The sequence below is a fragment of the Aotus nancymaae genome, unplaced genomic scaffold (assembly GCF_030222135.1).
Source record: "Aotus nancymaae isolate 86718 unplaced genomic scaffold, 86718_ANA_hifiasm-v0.15.2.pri h1tg000040l, whole genome shotgun sequence".
NCBI classification, from domain to species: domain Eukaryota; kingdom Metazoa; phylum Chordata; class Mammalia; order Primates; family Aotidae; genus Aotus; species Aotus nancymaae.
This window is the reverse complement of record NW_026988454.1, coordinates 31283535-31300412: the sequence shown is the minus strand read 5'-3', so window position 1 is coordinate 31300412 and position 16878 is coordinate 31283535. Positions and strand designations below refer to the sequence as shown.

Genomic DNA, 16878 nt, shown 5'->3' with positions numbered 1-16878 from the left:
TTGTTAAATAGGGTAGGGTTCCTATGGGCATAATTTTTTATGCTTTCTCAGGACCCTGAATCCACAAAGTAAAGCTGTCCCACAATGTTCACAGAAAGTTTTCAGAAAAGATCTTAGACTTCTGCTAATGGGGAATGACAAGAAAGACTTGAAAATCCATGATGTGGTTCCATAAATGCAGTGGCCTGTGAAAAAACTAGTTATCCTCTGCTCCTTCCAGCGTTTACAGGCTGACTCATGACTGATGACTCCTGGGGAAAAATCAAGACACAGGTAAGTGGAGCTGCCAATAGCTCATCAGATGTCTTTGAGAAGAGACAAACCTACCCTTTCCTCAGGCTGTGGCATCCCCACGCTTAGGCATATGGCTTGAAGAGCAGGTGAGCAGAGTGCAGGCTGGGGCTCCGCCCTATTTGAGCCTTTGGCTATGCATTCTGGCACAGCAGAGGCCCTGCCAGAAGCTCCTCACTGCACCCTCTCCTCACTGCACCCTTCCTTCTCAGCACCTATTACTTTATTATTCATTCCTCAGCTACTTGGAGTTCCTAGGACTATGTCATTCTTCCTGCTTATTTGACAGTGTTATACAAGATTATATTCATTGTCATAATGTTGAATAATTATTCTTCATTCAACAAATATTTATTGATAAATTGTGCCTTTGAAGAAATGAAGTATTATACACTAATGACAGATAAATAACAGAAAATTATCTCATTGAAACCCAGGGTCACATCAAGTAACTGGTATAATCTGTATTTCATTGAAACATCACTCTTTGTCATTGCATATTTCAGGAAAAATAAGGGAATAAGGAAATGATTATCCCAGTTCTATTTAAGGAAATATTTGATTTTTCAAGAGCTGGTCTTCAAAGAGATCTGATTGCCTCTTAGGAAAGATACTAATGCTGGCATTCTGCCCAGTGGATTATTTTGCCTCTGTGATAGTTAATCTATATCCTCCCTTCATTAAATTGTTTATTACAGTGATACTTAAGCCTGTTGTTTTAACATACTGATGAGTGGTACAGCATTTTCAATGTGACTTAATACCAGTGGGCTGAACTGAGATAGTCCTTCCTCCTTCTTCCAGGAGAGGGAGGGTATTTCCATTCATCCCAGGTAATTCTAATAGAGGAAATTGTCCTTGGACCTGCAGCAACAGTGTCACGTGGGGACTTGTTAGCAATGCAAGTTCTCAGGCTCCACCATAGAACTACTGAATCAGAAATTCTGGGATGAGGCCAAGCATTCCATGATCCAACAAACGCTCCAGGTGATTGTAATGTACACTTAAGTTTAAGAACCACTGTAATAGACCCCTTCCTGGTTGATTAAACGGTTCTTATATTGTAAATAAGCAGAAGAGTCAAATGTCCCTTTACACAATAGGCTAGGGCTGTTATTTGACAGGATTATGGTCATTTTAACAGGAGGACTATGATGAATCTGAAAATGGAAACAATTAATATTTGCAGTGGCAGTTGTGTGTCCCTTTGCAACATGAGGCGGGAGGCCTTGAGGATTCCACTGATGGCGAGAAGTGAGCTGAAATCTGCCATCCTCTTCCTCCTCTCCCCTCCCGACATCTGAATGGAAGCCCTCCCTTCTTTCCTTTAGAATCAATGAAGTATGAAAAGGGGAAAGTCACTGCCAGCATCCACCAAGGTTTAGAGGTAGTGTCATAAGCAAACATCTATCTATACCAGCAAGTTCTCCAGTAAGGAGAGGCAGAGGCAGCGTGGGGGCCACACACTGAGCTTGAAAAATAGCAGAGCTTCAAACGGAGTTAAGGGCTTATGGGCAAGAGATTAGGTGGCCAGTGGGAGGATATTTGGAATAAAGAGAGACTCCTGAAGCAAAGCAGAAATGCTCCAAGACTTGAGGCATGTGGCTTAAAGGGCAGGTGAGACAAAAGTTGCAAATCCCAGTTTATTCTAATTGATGCAGATTTAGGGATGATTTTACAGTAAAAATCCATTGCTCAGAATGTCATTATCATTCGTTCTGAGAAGACAGGTGTAGTGGCACTCCATCCTGGAAAGACAGCTCTGCTTTCTGATCAGGCAGGAATTTTTCACTCCCTCTCACACTTCAAATTGAAAATTCAACAGCCAACTAACCCAAACGGCCATCAGACAGTTGCCTCTGACCGACCATTGTCCATAGCAATGTCTTTGTTCTCTGTGAAGTAAGTGGAACAAATGAAGCACTGCCTTAATGCCCTTGCCAACTGAGTACTCAATAGTTCTGTTGTTTCAGGGCTTAGCCCCTCCCACTACATGGAGAGTAATGTGCTCTGAAATACAGTGATAACTCAAGGTAGATGGGGCACTCTAGAAAGGAGGCATGGCCTGGTTGTTACAATTCTTGTCATATTAGACTTTCTTGGGACTAGAATGAAATGAAGCATATTGAAAATTCCAATAAAGGCCGGGCATGGTGGCTCGTGCCTATAATCCCAGCACTTTGAGAGGCCGAGACATGCAGATCACCTGAGATCGGGAGTTGGAGACCAGCCTGGCCAACATGGTGAAAAGCGATCTGTACTAAAAATACAAAAATTAGACCGGGTGCAGTGGCTCATGCCTGTAATCCCAGCACTTTGGGAATCCGAGGAGGGTGGATCACCTGTGGTCAGGAATTTGAGACCAGCATGGCCAACATGGTGAAACTCCATCTCTACTAAAAATACAAAAATTAGCTGGGCATGGCGGTACATGCCTATAATCCCAGCTACTCAGGAGGCTGAGGCAGGAGAATCACTTGAACCCAATAGGCAGAGGTAGCAGTGAGCCAAGATTGCGCCATTGCACTCCAGCCTGGGCGTCAGAGCAAGACTCTGTCTCAAAAAAAAAAAAAAGAAAAGAAAATTACAAAAAAAGTAATAGTCACACATAAGGTTAAGTGGTCTGGGCTAAATGTTGCCTTAAACCAGGGGTGGGAAAACTATATGTAGCCCATGAGCCTAATTTAACCTGCAGCCTGTTTTTGTAAATAAAGTTTTATTGGAACACAGCCAGGCTCATTCATCTAGGTATAATAACACAAGTCTACTTTTGTCACACAACAGCAGAATTGAGTAATTGTAGTAGAGAATAGATGGCTTGCAAAAGCCTGAAATATTTACTATCTGGCCTTTTGCAGAAAGAATATGCTGGCCCTGCCTTAGACTCAACTCTTGGAAGTCACCACAGTCCCTCCATTTTAGGACTGTTTTATCAATGCAAGGACTTTAGTTACTTGTACTACTGTTACTCACTAGTAAATGCCCCAATTTTTACCAGAATAAAGTAGAATATCTACCTCTCCTTGCCTATTTTGCTTTTTCTTTACTTCAAAACTACATTAAACATTCATTTTCCCAAAATAATGAGAAATTTTGATTATGTCAGTTATATTTAAGGAAATATTTGATTTTTAAGATGCCTCTTTGCCTTTTTTCAACAATGGCTCCGCCTTCTGCTTGGCATCTTCAGTTGATGGCTTCTTACTACTTCATACTAGGTGCTCGTTTGTCGTCCATCTCCACGTGACTTTCCCATTTCCTCATCCTCAGCCACTGATAATCAACTTATTTTTAAAAAGCAGGCCTATGGCACTAACAAGCCACAGTAAAGATCCACAAGTCCCCTCTGCCCCTACTTCCCGCTTTGAAATCAAGTCTGCTGGGTCAGCCCACTTCTCACATTTCACATACACAGATGCAGGACTTCATGCACAGGTGCCCTTACAAACACACATTGACATATAGCCTGCATTTTTTTTTTTTTTTTACTTCTTTTAGACTAAACTTTTCATTCAGTATGAAGTCTGGTTTATTACTCCATATTTTTTAGGGCTTGAATTCTTCCTAGGTGGAAAATGCTGGGAGCTCTAAAAACTTGGCATATTCTGAAAAGAGTGTATTGCAGCCATTTGTTTTCTATTATTATGGGCATGTGGGTGGCAGCATAAGTAGGTAGGCCTCACGTTCATTTTTGATGTTCAAACTATGTATTAGATATTCAAAATACTTGATAAATAATTTTTAAGAGTACACACCAGCTGGGCACAGTGTCTCATGCCTGTAATCCCAGTGCTTTGGGAGGCCGAGGTGGGAGGATCACTTGAGGCCAGGAGTTCAAGACAAGCCTGAGCAACATAGCAAGACCCCAGCTCTACAAAAAATTTAAAAAATTAGAGGGAGGCTGAGGTAGGAGAATTGCTTAAGCCCAAGAGTTGGAGGTTACTGTGAGCTGTGATTGTGCCACTGCACTCTAGCCTGGCAACAGAGCAAGACACTGTCCCTTAAAAGGACAGAGAGAGAGAGAGACAGAGAGAAACAGAGAGAGAGAAAGAGAGACAGAGAGGACCCCTTTGAAGACTGACCATTTTTATAGGCAACATGGAAAAATGTTGACATAGAAGATTCCAGATCATTGCCTTCCTAGAGAATTTCAAATCTAGGAGAACTGGTTTTGCAGTAAGCCCACAGCTCTCCACTGAATATGTAAAAAACTTTAAATTTTGCTAAAATTTAATGTAATAGAGGTTCTGCAGAGACCACTTTTGAGTCTAGTGAAATTCTTGCTCAAAAAGAGTCATTATGAAATGGCAGATTCACTTATCTTTTCTACATCAAAATCTATAGTGTAGAGGGAAATAGCTTCTCACCACTCTAGATAAGGCACAGGACCAATGGCAGAGGACCTGGTGAGTTGGACATTCCTGACCATGAAAAAAAAGGGAAGATGAAAAGGAGGTAGAAGAAGAAGAGGAGGAGAAGGAGGAAAAGAAACAGAAGTGAGACGTTTAAGGGCTGTTGTTATATCTTTCTTTTTTTTTGATCTCCTGGTCTCAATCAATCCTCCTACCTCAAAACCCCCACCAAGTAGCTGGGCATACAGGCATACACCACTATGCCTGACTAATTTTTGTATTTTTTGTAGAGATGGAGTTTCACCATGTTCAAGCTGGTCTTGAACTTCTGTGCTCAAGCAATCTGCCCACCTTGGCCACCCAAAGTGTTGGGATTACAGGCGTGAGCCACAATGCCCAGCCTGTTGTTGTATCTTTCCTTTAATTAATTGTCTTGTCATATTTTTAAATGTTTTTTCCTCTCACTTTTAGATAAGTTTTTAATATATTAGACATATTGGACCTTTATGATATTGCAAATATTTTCTCCCAGTTTATCAACCTGACTTTGTTTATGGTATTTTTGCCATGCAAATGGATTTTTTTTGTCGAGATGAGGTTTCACCATATTGCCCAGGCTGGTCTTGAACTCCTGGGCTCAAGCGACCTGCCCACCTTGGCTTCCCAAAGTGTTGGGATTACAGGTGTGAGCCACTGCCCCCGACCCCTTTCTTTCTTTCCTTTCCTTTTCTTTCCTTTTTTTCTCTTTCTCTCTCTCTCTCCCTTTCTCCCTTTCTTGTCTTCTTCCTTCCTCTTTCTTTTTCTTTCTCCCTTTCTTTCTTTCCTGTCTTTCTCTTTTCTTTCTTTTTCTCTCTTTCTTTAAAACATTCTTTCTCCAGCATAAGACCTAACACCATAAAAACCCTAGAAGAAAATCTAGGCAAAACCATTCAGGACATAGGCATAGGCAAGGACTTCATGACTAAAACACCGAAAGCATTGGCAATAAAAGCCAAAATAGACAATGAGACCTAATTAAACTTCAGAGCTTCTGCACAGCAAAAAATGAATCATCAGAATGAATCAGCAACCAACAGAATGGGAAAAAATTTTTTATCTACCCATCTGACAAAGGGCTGATATCCAGAATCTATGAAGAACTAAAACAGATTTACAAGAAAAAAACAAACAAGCCCATTCAAAAGTGGGCAAAGGATATGAACAGACACTTTACAAAAGACGACACATATGAGGCCAAAAAACATGAAAAAATGGTCATTATCACTGGTCATTAGAGAAATGCAAATCAAAACTACATTGAGATACCATCTCATGCCAGTTAGAATGGCGATCATTAAAAAATCTGGAGACAACAGATGCTGGAGAGGATGTGAAGAAATAGGAACACTTTTACTCTGTTGGTGGGAGTGTAAATTAGTTCAAGCATTGTGGAAGACAGTGTGGCAATTCCTCAAGGACCTAGAAATAGAAATTCCATTTGACCCAGTAATCCCATTACTGGGTATATATCCAAAGGATTATAAATCATTCTACTATAAGGACACATGCACACGAATGTTCATTGCAGCACTGTTTACAATAGCAAAGACCTGGAACCAACCCAAATGCCCATTGATGATAGACTGGACAGGGAAAGTGTGGCACATATACACCATGGAATACTATGCAGCCATAAAAAACAATGAGTTCGTGTCCTTTGTAGGGACATGGATGAACTTGGAAACCATCATTCTCAGCAAACTGACACAAGAACAGAAAATCAAACACCGCATGTTCTCACTCATGGGTGGGGTTAAACAATGAGAACACATGGACACAGGAAGGGGAGCATCACACACTGGGGTCTGTAGGGGGGAGCTAGGAGAGGGACAGCGGGGGTGGGGATTTGGGGAGGGATAACATGGGGAGAAATGCCAGATATAGGTGATGGGGAGGAAGGCAGCAAACCACATTGCCATGTATGTACCTATGCAACAATCTTGCATGTTCTTCATGTATACCCCAAAACCTAAAATGCAATAAAATATATATCAAAAATAATAATCAAAAAAATTTAAAAAAATTCTTTCTCTTTCTCTCTCATTCTTTCTTCTTTCTATTTCTCCTTCCTTCTTCCCTCCCTCCCTTCTTTGCTTCTTTTCTTTTTTCTTTCTTTCTCTCTTTCTTTCTTTCTTTCTTTCATCTTCTTTCTTCAGGTTCTTACTCTGTCACCCATGCTGGAGTGCAGGGTAAAGTGATCCTCCTGCCTCAGCTTCCCAAAGTGCTGGGATCACAGGCCTGAGTCATGGCTCCTGGCTAGCTTTTATTTTTATGTAATCACATTTGTCTGTTTTTCTTTCATTACATCTGGACTTTCAGTCATAGTGAGAAAGTCTTTCCTGACACCCAAGGTAAAGATGACACCCATGAAATGAAAAATTTTTTCTTTTTTTTTTTTTTTTTGAGACAGAGTTTTGCTCCATCACCCAGGCTAGATAGAGTGCAGTGGAGCAATCTCAGCTCACTGCAACCTCCACCTCCCGGGTTCAAGTGATTCTCCGGCCTCAGCTTCCGTAGTAGCTGGGATTACAGGCACCCACCACCCCACCTGGCTAATTTTTGTATTTTTTTTGGTAGAAATGGGGTTTCACCATCTTGGCTAGGCTGGTATCAAACTCTTGACTTCGTGATCCACCTGTCTTGACCTCCCAAAGTGCTGGGATTACAGGCGTGAGCCACCATGCCCAGCCTAAAATTTTTTCATTTTTCACATTTAGATCTCTGATCCATTTGGAGCTTATTCTTATATGGGAAATAAGTTTATTCTTATATATGTGAAATATAAATCTAATTTTATTTTTTTTCCAAATGGTTAACCAGTTGTTTTAACACCATTTATTAAAATTCTTTCTTGGTCCCAGTAACTTGAAATGGTACCTTTATCATTTACAGTACTAAAGTTTCATATGAGTTTGGGTCTTTTTCTAGACTATCTATTCTACTCCACTGGTGTCCCTGTATATCATGTGCCAGTACCATACTGTTTTAATTATAAAGGCTTTATAGTGTGTTTTCAGTCTGGGAGGGCTACTAGGCTCGTCCCTTCTCAAAGATTTGTTTTTAGTGTTCTCTGTTATTGCATGTTTATTTTTTCATATGAAGTTAAGTATCAACTTGTCTAGGTTCATGAAAAAAAGAGAATTTGAAGTGGAAGTGGAGGCTAAGTTAAACTTACAAATTAATTTAGGGGGAACTGACGTCTTTATGATAGTAAGTCATCCTATCAGAATATGAGATTTTCTTTCTTTTATCAAAGTTAATTTTGTCTCTTTTAGCAGAGTTTTAAAGTTTTTCTCATATAGATTTGCACATTTCTTATTAAGTGTATCCCTAATATTTTATCTTATTTGTTGCTATTATAATGAGGATTTTCTCTATCATTGTATCTCTAGATGGTTCCTGCCTGTGCATATGAAAGTTATTCATTTTCACATAGTATTGTTATATTCTGCTATTCTATTCAATTGTTTGAGTTAATTTTATCATTAATTCTCTAGGGTTTTCTAGGCACACCATCGTATCATCCAAAAATAGCTAATACATTTTTTGTGGAAATTGTCAAGTTGATTTTAACACTTATATGAAAATGCAGTGAATCTAGAAAAGCCAAAACAAAAAGAAAAACAAACTGACACCACCTGATTTCAGATTTCACTATAAACCACAGTAGTTATGATGGTGTGCTATTGGGGTGAGGACAGACAGATCCATAAACAGAATAAACAGCCTAGAACTGACAGTCACCAAGACAGTTAAATGGGGAAAAGAAAGTCTTTTTGAATAAATGATGCTGCATGACTGGTTACACACATGGAAAAGAAATAAACCTCGATTGATTACTACTACTTCCTGATCTTCACTGCTCTTTTGTGGTCTTCATTGTATCATCTGTGAAATGATTATGCTATAGGTCCACAATTTCTTACCTGTGGATCCAAAATCCAAAATTCTCTAAATCCGCAAGTTTCTCTCTAAGACTTTTGGTGCCAAAACCCAATCTTACCTGGATTCATTTGGTCACAGACCTGATCTGAAATGATTTGCTGCTACTTGTAGTCTCTGTGTAATTTATTATAGTCACACATTTCGCTACAAATATACACATTTACTTGATTATAAGTTGTTACATATAGACCCTGCTGATTGTGTTGCATACTATATAGTATATACAATATATTACCTTACTAAAATCCAAAAAGTTCTAAATTCATACATATATATGAATTAAATACTCCATGTATAGCACTTAGTATAGTGTCTGGCACAGACTAGCCCCTCAATGTAATATAGGGGTAACATTGGCCAGGCGCAGTGGCTCATGCCTGTAATCCCAGCACTTTGGGAGGCTGAGGTGGGCATTCAAGAGCAGCCTGGCCAACATGGTGAAACCCCGTCTCTACTAAAAATACAAAAATTAGCCAGGAATGGTGGCAGGCACCTGTAATCCCAGCTACTCCAGAGGCTGAGGCATGAAAAATGCTTGAACCCAGGAGGCAGAGGTTGCAATGAGTAGAGATTGTGCCACAGCACTCCAGCCTGGGCAACAGAGAGAGACCCTGTCTCAAAATAACAATAATAATATAGGGGTAATACTACCACTATTAATAGTACTACTACCTCCATAACTATTATTATCATTACTATTATTGTAAATTGTAGGAGTAGTCAATAAAGTGACAAACACAAACTAAAAGAAATGAATAACAACAGTAGAGGTTTAAAGGACTTACGCAGTATCTGTAGGTGCATCAAGCCTCCCTAGAGTCTACATGGAAGTGGCATTGGGGATTCAACAGAGATACCCAGGCGGAGATGGTGAATCAAAGCTGACTTCCTGTCAGGAAACTTGCCTCCTGCTCTGGCTCTTGGGTGGGGATTCTCCACGCAATGCTAAATTTAGAGAACCTGATGGGATTCGAAGATGCAGCATGCTTCCTGATAGACCATGGTCAGGAAAATATTGTTAGCATCTAAAAGGCATTTACTTTTCAGGGAAAGAGAGGAGAAAATAAATAAATACATGGAGAAAAAATAGGGATGGGAAAGAGAGAAGAACAAGAGAAAAACCGCTTTTCCTCCTCCATTTTCTTTCAGTCAGTGCCTGTCTCACACCTGTGGTGACTCTGACTGCTGCTGCAGGTGATCTCAGGGGAAAAATCAGTCGCCTGCACAAACCCTGAAGGGATGGTAACTGAGGACAACAGATAAAGAATGACTACCTGGAATTGTCACCTCCCCACACTTTGGGCCAAACCCCCAAGGCTGACAGCTGGCACTTAGAGAAGGGGCTCCTCCTCATTTACTCGCTAGAAGAGCGTATCACATACAATGGGACAAGAATCAAATTGATAACTATTGTCAACATGAACACTGGAAGTAACATATATGTAATATACAAATACATATTTATTGTTGTCCTATAAAGCGGAATACATCCCAACCCTTTTTTAGGATTAGCATAATTTTGTTATCAAACCAGGAAAAGACATTATCAGAATAGAAAGCTATAGGCTTATTTTACACATAAATATAGATTCAAGAATCCTTTAAAAAATTAGAAGATCAAATTCAACAACACACAATGAAGGTAATACCCTTGCCCAGTTGGGTTTATCTCAGGCATGCATATGTTTTTTGTTTGTTGGTTTGTTTTAGCTTTGTATGATTTTACTTTCTGTTTGGAAAGCTTTACAAATTTAAAGTCATAAATGTATTCATTTTCTTATTCTTTCCAGAAGTTCAATTTTTAAAAGAACATTACTGCTTTAAAATTTCAAAACATACAACATAGTCTGTGCTTGTAACATTTTCAGATTTGTCTGTGATAGCTTGATGTTATAAAGAGAAGAAGGGAGAGTAGCTGTGAGTGGAGAAAAGAGGGAGAGAATATTTTTATAGTAAATGTCAGTAAAATTAAGAGAAATAATGGGTACTGTCACTCACTATATAAAAACTTCCTGCTGTTTTAGCACAACCTGATGGTGATAAATTTTAGGTACAGAAAACATCAGAAAAATCAATAGTTTTTTAATTACTTTAAATCTACTGATAGTATTCTACTATAATTTTTTCAATTCAGAAATCTAAATATACACATTCAGAGCACTTAGAAAAAAATAACATATGCCTTGTACAAACAAAAGACTTTTCCAAAAAGGAGTCAGCCAAAAGCAATAGCATAATTACAGAATTATAGTAAGCTGAATTTGTACACAATATTATTTAAGTAAATATCAGAAAGTAAAATAAACAACCTTCTCTCCCCTCATTAAATTACTTTTGTAAAACCTAATATTGGTACCCCAAAGAACAAAAGTATAAAAACTACTGTATGACTACTCATGACAGTATACACCCTGCTTTACTTCATTTCTTCAGGATCTTTCCTTCTAACACTCAACTCCTACAGCAACTACTTCGTTGGAAGAAAAGTCTAAAAAAACAATAGCCAGGCGTGATGGTTTGCACCTGTCATCCCAGCTATTTGGGAGGCTGAGATGCAAGGATCTCTTAAGCCCCAGAGTTCAAGGCTGCAATGAGCCATGATCTCACCACTGCAGTCCAGCTTGGACAGAGCAAGACTATGTCTCAAAAAAAAAAAATAGTAAGGCTTTATGGCCAAGCATGGTGGCTCACGCCTATAATCCCAGCACTTTGGGAGTCTGAGGAAGGGGGACTGCTTGATGCCAGGAGTTTGAGACCACCCTGGGCAACATAGCAAGACTCCATCTCTACAAAAAAATACAAAAATTAGCCAGGCATGGTGATGTATGCCTACTGTAGTACCAGCTACTTGTAAAGATCACTTGAGCCCAGGAGTTCAAGGCTGCAGTGAGCCAAGATAACACCATGCCTTCCAACCTCAGCAACATAGTAACACACACACGCGCGCACACACACACACACACACACACAATAATAAGGCTTTATATGAGTGGTTATTGGTTATTGATGTTCTTATTCGTTATAACAGAAAATCTGTGTATACTGTTACAGCTAAATGGCATTTGGTATATGGCATGCCAGACTTCCACATGTACTGAAGTTTAAGAAAGACTTGGATCCAGTGTGTATTCTGGAGGTCAGGGGGAGAAAAAAGGCTTGGAAACCAGATTATCCTATTATTTAAAATATTAAAAATTACATTATTTTAGGAACAGAAAACCAAATATAATTTGATATTACCATATAATAGTTTTGCTCTAGCTCTTTTCACTATTTACACTTTACCTCCCTATATTAAGTTGAAGTCCTTGAGAAACATATTTACCATTGAACTTCCCAGTATATTTGGGAGGGTATGACATGAATGTTAAGTGTAAAATAGTACAGGTAGTTAATGTTAACAGAGCTCAGAGGAAATTTCCCTCCAGGGTAACTACAAAGATGTTTTTTAGGCTGCATTTGTCCTGAGATGTTCATGTAACTCATTCCTCTATCTCACTCATTACGTAATACTCATTACAAACACTCATATTGTGCTCATATGTGCTCTCTGAGCTCATCTGAACAGAACAGAACTGAGTCAATGATTTGAGTTACTATTTTCTCCATTGTCCTAAGGATTGTACGTAATAGTACCATTCTAGATGACACAGGAACTTATGAATTTTCTCCTGAAAACCTAATTGAGAAAGCCTGCGATAGACACTAGCCTACCTCCTTCTCTTTGCCCCTACTCCCAAACTGCTCTAGCCTCAAACCCATCCTATCTATTTCACCAATGACTGACATTGTCCTGTCTGCACCCAGATCGAGAAGCAGTGCAGGGAAAAGTTATTCTAAAACATCCAACTTTATATATTTAAGCTTCACCTTTCCTCATAAGCTATAATTTTTCTCTTCCACTCCTACCTTTGTCAAGCTCAGCATATAACAAGTCATCTTTTTGTGACGTCAACGTCTTCAAAGTCTTTCTGGAGATCTAGAATCTATAATTTCTAAATATTTTGCATAACATATAAAGTACATATAAATTGAGTTATCCTATACCTGTGAACTGATGATGAAAGATGAATTATTCTGCTCAAACAGATGGTGTGGATTTTGAAAACCTTTGCTTGATTCTCCTAAAAGGATAAACAAATGCTAAAGAAAGATGGCTTTCAACTACAGTGAGGTTTTTGTGACATGTGCTAACTGGAAAAGGTACATTTTACTAAGCCATAATAAATAAGTTTAAAAGAATCTCATTCCACACTCTATGGATCTTTGTCATTATACTGCAATGTAATTTGAAACTAGATTATTTTCCTTGCAGACACTGAGAAGCAACAATTTGTTTAGCTTATGTAGTGATGACCTCTTTCCTCTTAAAGGTGACAATGATTCTAAAACAAAAACATCTGAAAACAGTTGAAAAAACTACCCGATACCTCAATACATTGGAACAGTAGTCATATCACACTATACTATAGACCATGGGTTGGCCAATTTATTCTGTGAATGGACAGACAGTAAATATCAGGCTGTGTGGGCTATAATTTCTATGGGAGCTACTCTGCCACTGTAACAGAAAAGCAGCCATAGACAACAAGTAAAAGAATTGATCTTGGTTGTGTTCCAGTAAACTTAATTTATGAATACAAAATACTCATGTTAATTTTTGTGTATCATAAAAGTCTTTAAAAAATATTTAAAATTATAAACACAATTCCTAGATCACAGGCCATAAAAAGCAGGCAGCAGGCTGGATTTGGTCCATAGGCCATAGTTGGCTGTCTCTTATACAGGCTTTTATACGTATGCAAAATGTTTCAAATTCCAGAGACTGTGGAGACTTTTCATTTTTTAGATTTCTCATTTTAAAATATGTACAATATAAGTTTTCTTTCTGGATCAATATACTCATGTGAGAGAAAATAATTCAGAAAAAATATAACTCCTTACTTACAAGAAGGGAAAAGCTGTAAAACAAATGTTTCATCTTAAAATACATAATTAGGACATGTAAAATTAAAGATTAAAATTGTTATTCTGTGCAACATAAAATAATATGCATAGATCTGGTACATAATTTCTTAGTTTTGACTTTGGAAAAAAGACACTGAGAAAAAGGTTTATAAATTTCTCAGTCCCTTTTATAAACAGTTGCAACTAAAACCAGCAATCACTTGTGTGTAAAACCATCAACTCTGAATATAATATGAATTATACCTAGGAACTGGAATTTACCTAGATGAGTTCTGGCTGCTTTTTGAAAAATGCACAATTATATCACAGAACACTGAGTCTTCTATAACTTGTAGCAATTTTGAAAAGGAAACTCCTGCCTCCAAAATATAAGGAAACAAGAATGCTCTTTCCATAGTCATCATCCTCTGTAAAAAAAAAAAAAAAACTTCATAGTCTGATTTATCTTTATCAAAGGTAAAATGATTCACATTTACATGGATTACTCTGATCCTCAGTAGTTCCTCAACACAAAATAAATTTTGCATAAACCTTTATCTAGGTTTTCCAAAGCAAGTATTATACTGGCAGAAGTCCATGAGCTGAAGAAAAAGAAGTTGAATATAAAAGGTTTACCAACTATATCCTTTCTAAGTTTCCAATAGCTTCAGGAATGGAGACCTAACTGGTTTCCTGTGCCTATTCATTGTGAACACATTTCAATCTTCTACTTTTAACACTGCTCAGTGTCATCTTTTGGTGATCACTTTATTTTGTGATGTAGAAAATCCTTTCATCGTACTTCAATCATCTGCTCTTCCCAAGACTTCATTTCATTATAATAACGAATTTTATAATCTTTAGCAAGCTGAATATATACTTTCTTTAGAGAACCAGACAGATCTTTTTCCAGTTTTCATTTACAGTCTTCAGCTTTGCCCGCAGTGAACCATCCTTAGCTTCTTGGAAGGTTTCAGCTACATAAACATTACAAACTGAACAAGGTCATTTTGGTTTTCCAAGCAGTGTTAATGCTCTCTTTTTTATTATAGCTTTTCTTTTTAAATGTTTGTGCCTGATTCCTTTTTCTTTTTTTTCTTTTTTTTTTGAGACGGAGTTTCGCTCTTGTTACCCAGGCTGGAGTGCAATGGAGCGATCTCGGCTCACCGCAACCTCCGCTTCCTGGGTTCAGGCAATTCTCCTGCCTCAGCCTCCTGAGTAGCTGGGATTACAGGCACGCGCCACCATGCCCAGCTAATTTTTTGTATTTTTAGTAGAGACGGGGTTTCACCATGTCGACCAGGATGGTCTCGATCCCTTGACCTCGTGATCCACCCGCCTCGGCCTCCCAAAGTGCTGGGATTACAGGCGTGAGCCACCGCGCCCGGCCCTGATTCCTTTTTCTAAAGATGTAATCTGACTTGGAGTTAGCTGTTCTTGAATTCTGCTTCTTTCTTCTTTGTATGCCTGCCAGTTTGCCCTGTAAGCATCTTCGTATATGTCCTTCTCTGAATCGGGAAGTTCCCTCCAACGCTCTGCGATTCTTCTAATTAGTTCTGTATTTTTTGCATCTGGGTTCTGAGCTTTAAACATGGGTAGTTGTTCTTTAGAAAATTGAAGGTAAGAACTTACAGGTTTCTTTGGATAACTTGCCAAAGCAGATGAAAACCATTTCGGTAAATACACAAAACCGAAGGGGGATAGCAGTCGACTTCCACAGCCTGTGCATAGCTCCGCTCCAGACCTTCCCAGGGCACTCAGCACCCTCCACATGCTTTAGAGAAACGCCATCGCACCAGCCGATGAGGTAGTGACCGAGCCCCAATCTCAGAGAGCCTCCTGGCACGACAGAACAACCACAGCAATGACAACTCGAACCCTTGTGGGACCCTCGGGAGTTTGTTTTCGTGCCTGCCACTCGCGGGGTGGCATATGTTAGTTTAATATTAGAAAAACCGTAACTATAATTGACCATAATAGCATATTAAGAAAATAGAAGATTTGTAATGATCTCAAGGTTTATGTTGATAAAATCCAACATAAATTCATAATACAAACTTTAAGCAAATCGGAAATATAGGCAATTCCCTTAACTTCATAAAAATGTCTATAAGGCTGAGCACGGTGGCTCACACCTGTAATCCCAGCACTTTGGGAGACTGAGGCAGGTGGATTACGAGGTCAGGAGTTCGAGACCAGCCTAGCCAACATAGTGAAACTCCATCTCTACTAAAAATACAAAAATTAGCTGGGCATGATGGTGCAGGCCTGTAGTCCCAGCTACTCAGGAAGAGGCAGGAGAATTGCTTGAACTCAGGAAGTTGCAGTGAGCCAAGATTGTGCCACTGCACTCCAGCCTGGGCAACAGATCCGAATCAAAAAAAAAAACCCAAAAAATTCTATAAAAAGCCTTTAAGCAAACATCATCCTATATGGGAAAACACCAGAAATATTTTCTTTAAAACAAGAATGAAACAAGATGTTCACTCTTACCACTCCTCAATAGCAATAAAAAAATTAGAATCATAAAGATAAACCATTTTTATTTATAGATGGCATTATTATTTCCACAGAGCAAACAAAAGAATTTATAGGCCAGGCATGGTGGCTCACTCCTGTAATCCTAATACTTTGGGAGTATCACTTGAGACTTGGAGGTACATCCAGGTGGATCAAGGAGGATCACTTGAGGCCTGGAGTTTGAGGCAAGCCTGGGCAGCAGAGCAAAACCTCATCTCTACAAAAAATTTTAAAATTAACCAAATGCAATGGCTCATCCCAAGTACCGGGGAGGCTGAGGCAGGAGGATCTCTTGAGCCCGGGAGTTGAGGCTACAATGAGCTTTGATAGTGCCACTGTACTCCAGCCCAAGCAACAGAGCAAGAACACATCCTATTCCGCCCCCACCCCCGCAAGAAAAAGAATTTGCAGATGATATATTAGAAATAGGAAAGGTTAGCAAATTAGCAAGACAGTTGCATTTCCAAAGACCAGCAATGAACAGCTAGAGATTGAAATTAGAAAGAAGACATCATTTGTAATACTTCAGAGAATATCAAGAGTCTAGAAAAAAATTCTAGCAAAACATGCATAAAACATATACAGGGAATTTTTTTTAATTTATTTTTTAGAGACAGGGTCTCACTCTGTCATCCAGGCTGGAGTGGTGTGGCACTATCACAGCTCACTGCAGCCTTGAATAAAGCAACCAAAATGAATGAAATATAGCAACATGAAACAATATGGATGAATTTGGACGATATAATGATGAATATGGATGAATGTGATGACAGTATGAATTTTC

The 16878-nt window shown here is 38.9% G+C and overlaps 1 pseudogene; it reads right to left on the bottom strand.

Moving 5' to 3' along the window:
- Positions 1-14367: 14367 nt before the first annotated feature.
- LOC105732340 (transcription factor A, mitochondrial-like) lies at positions 14368-15440 on the bottom strand (annotated as a pseudogene).
- Positions 15441-16878: the final 1438 nt, after the last annotated feature.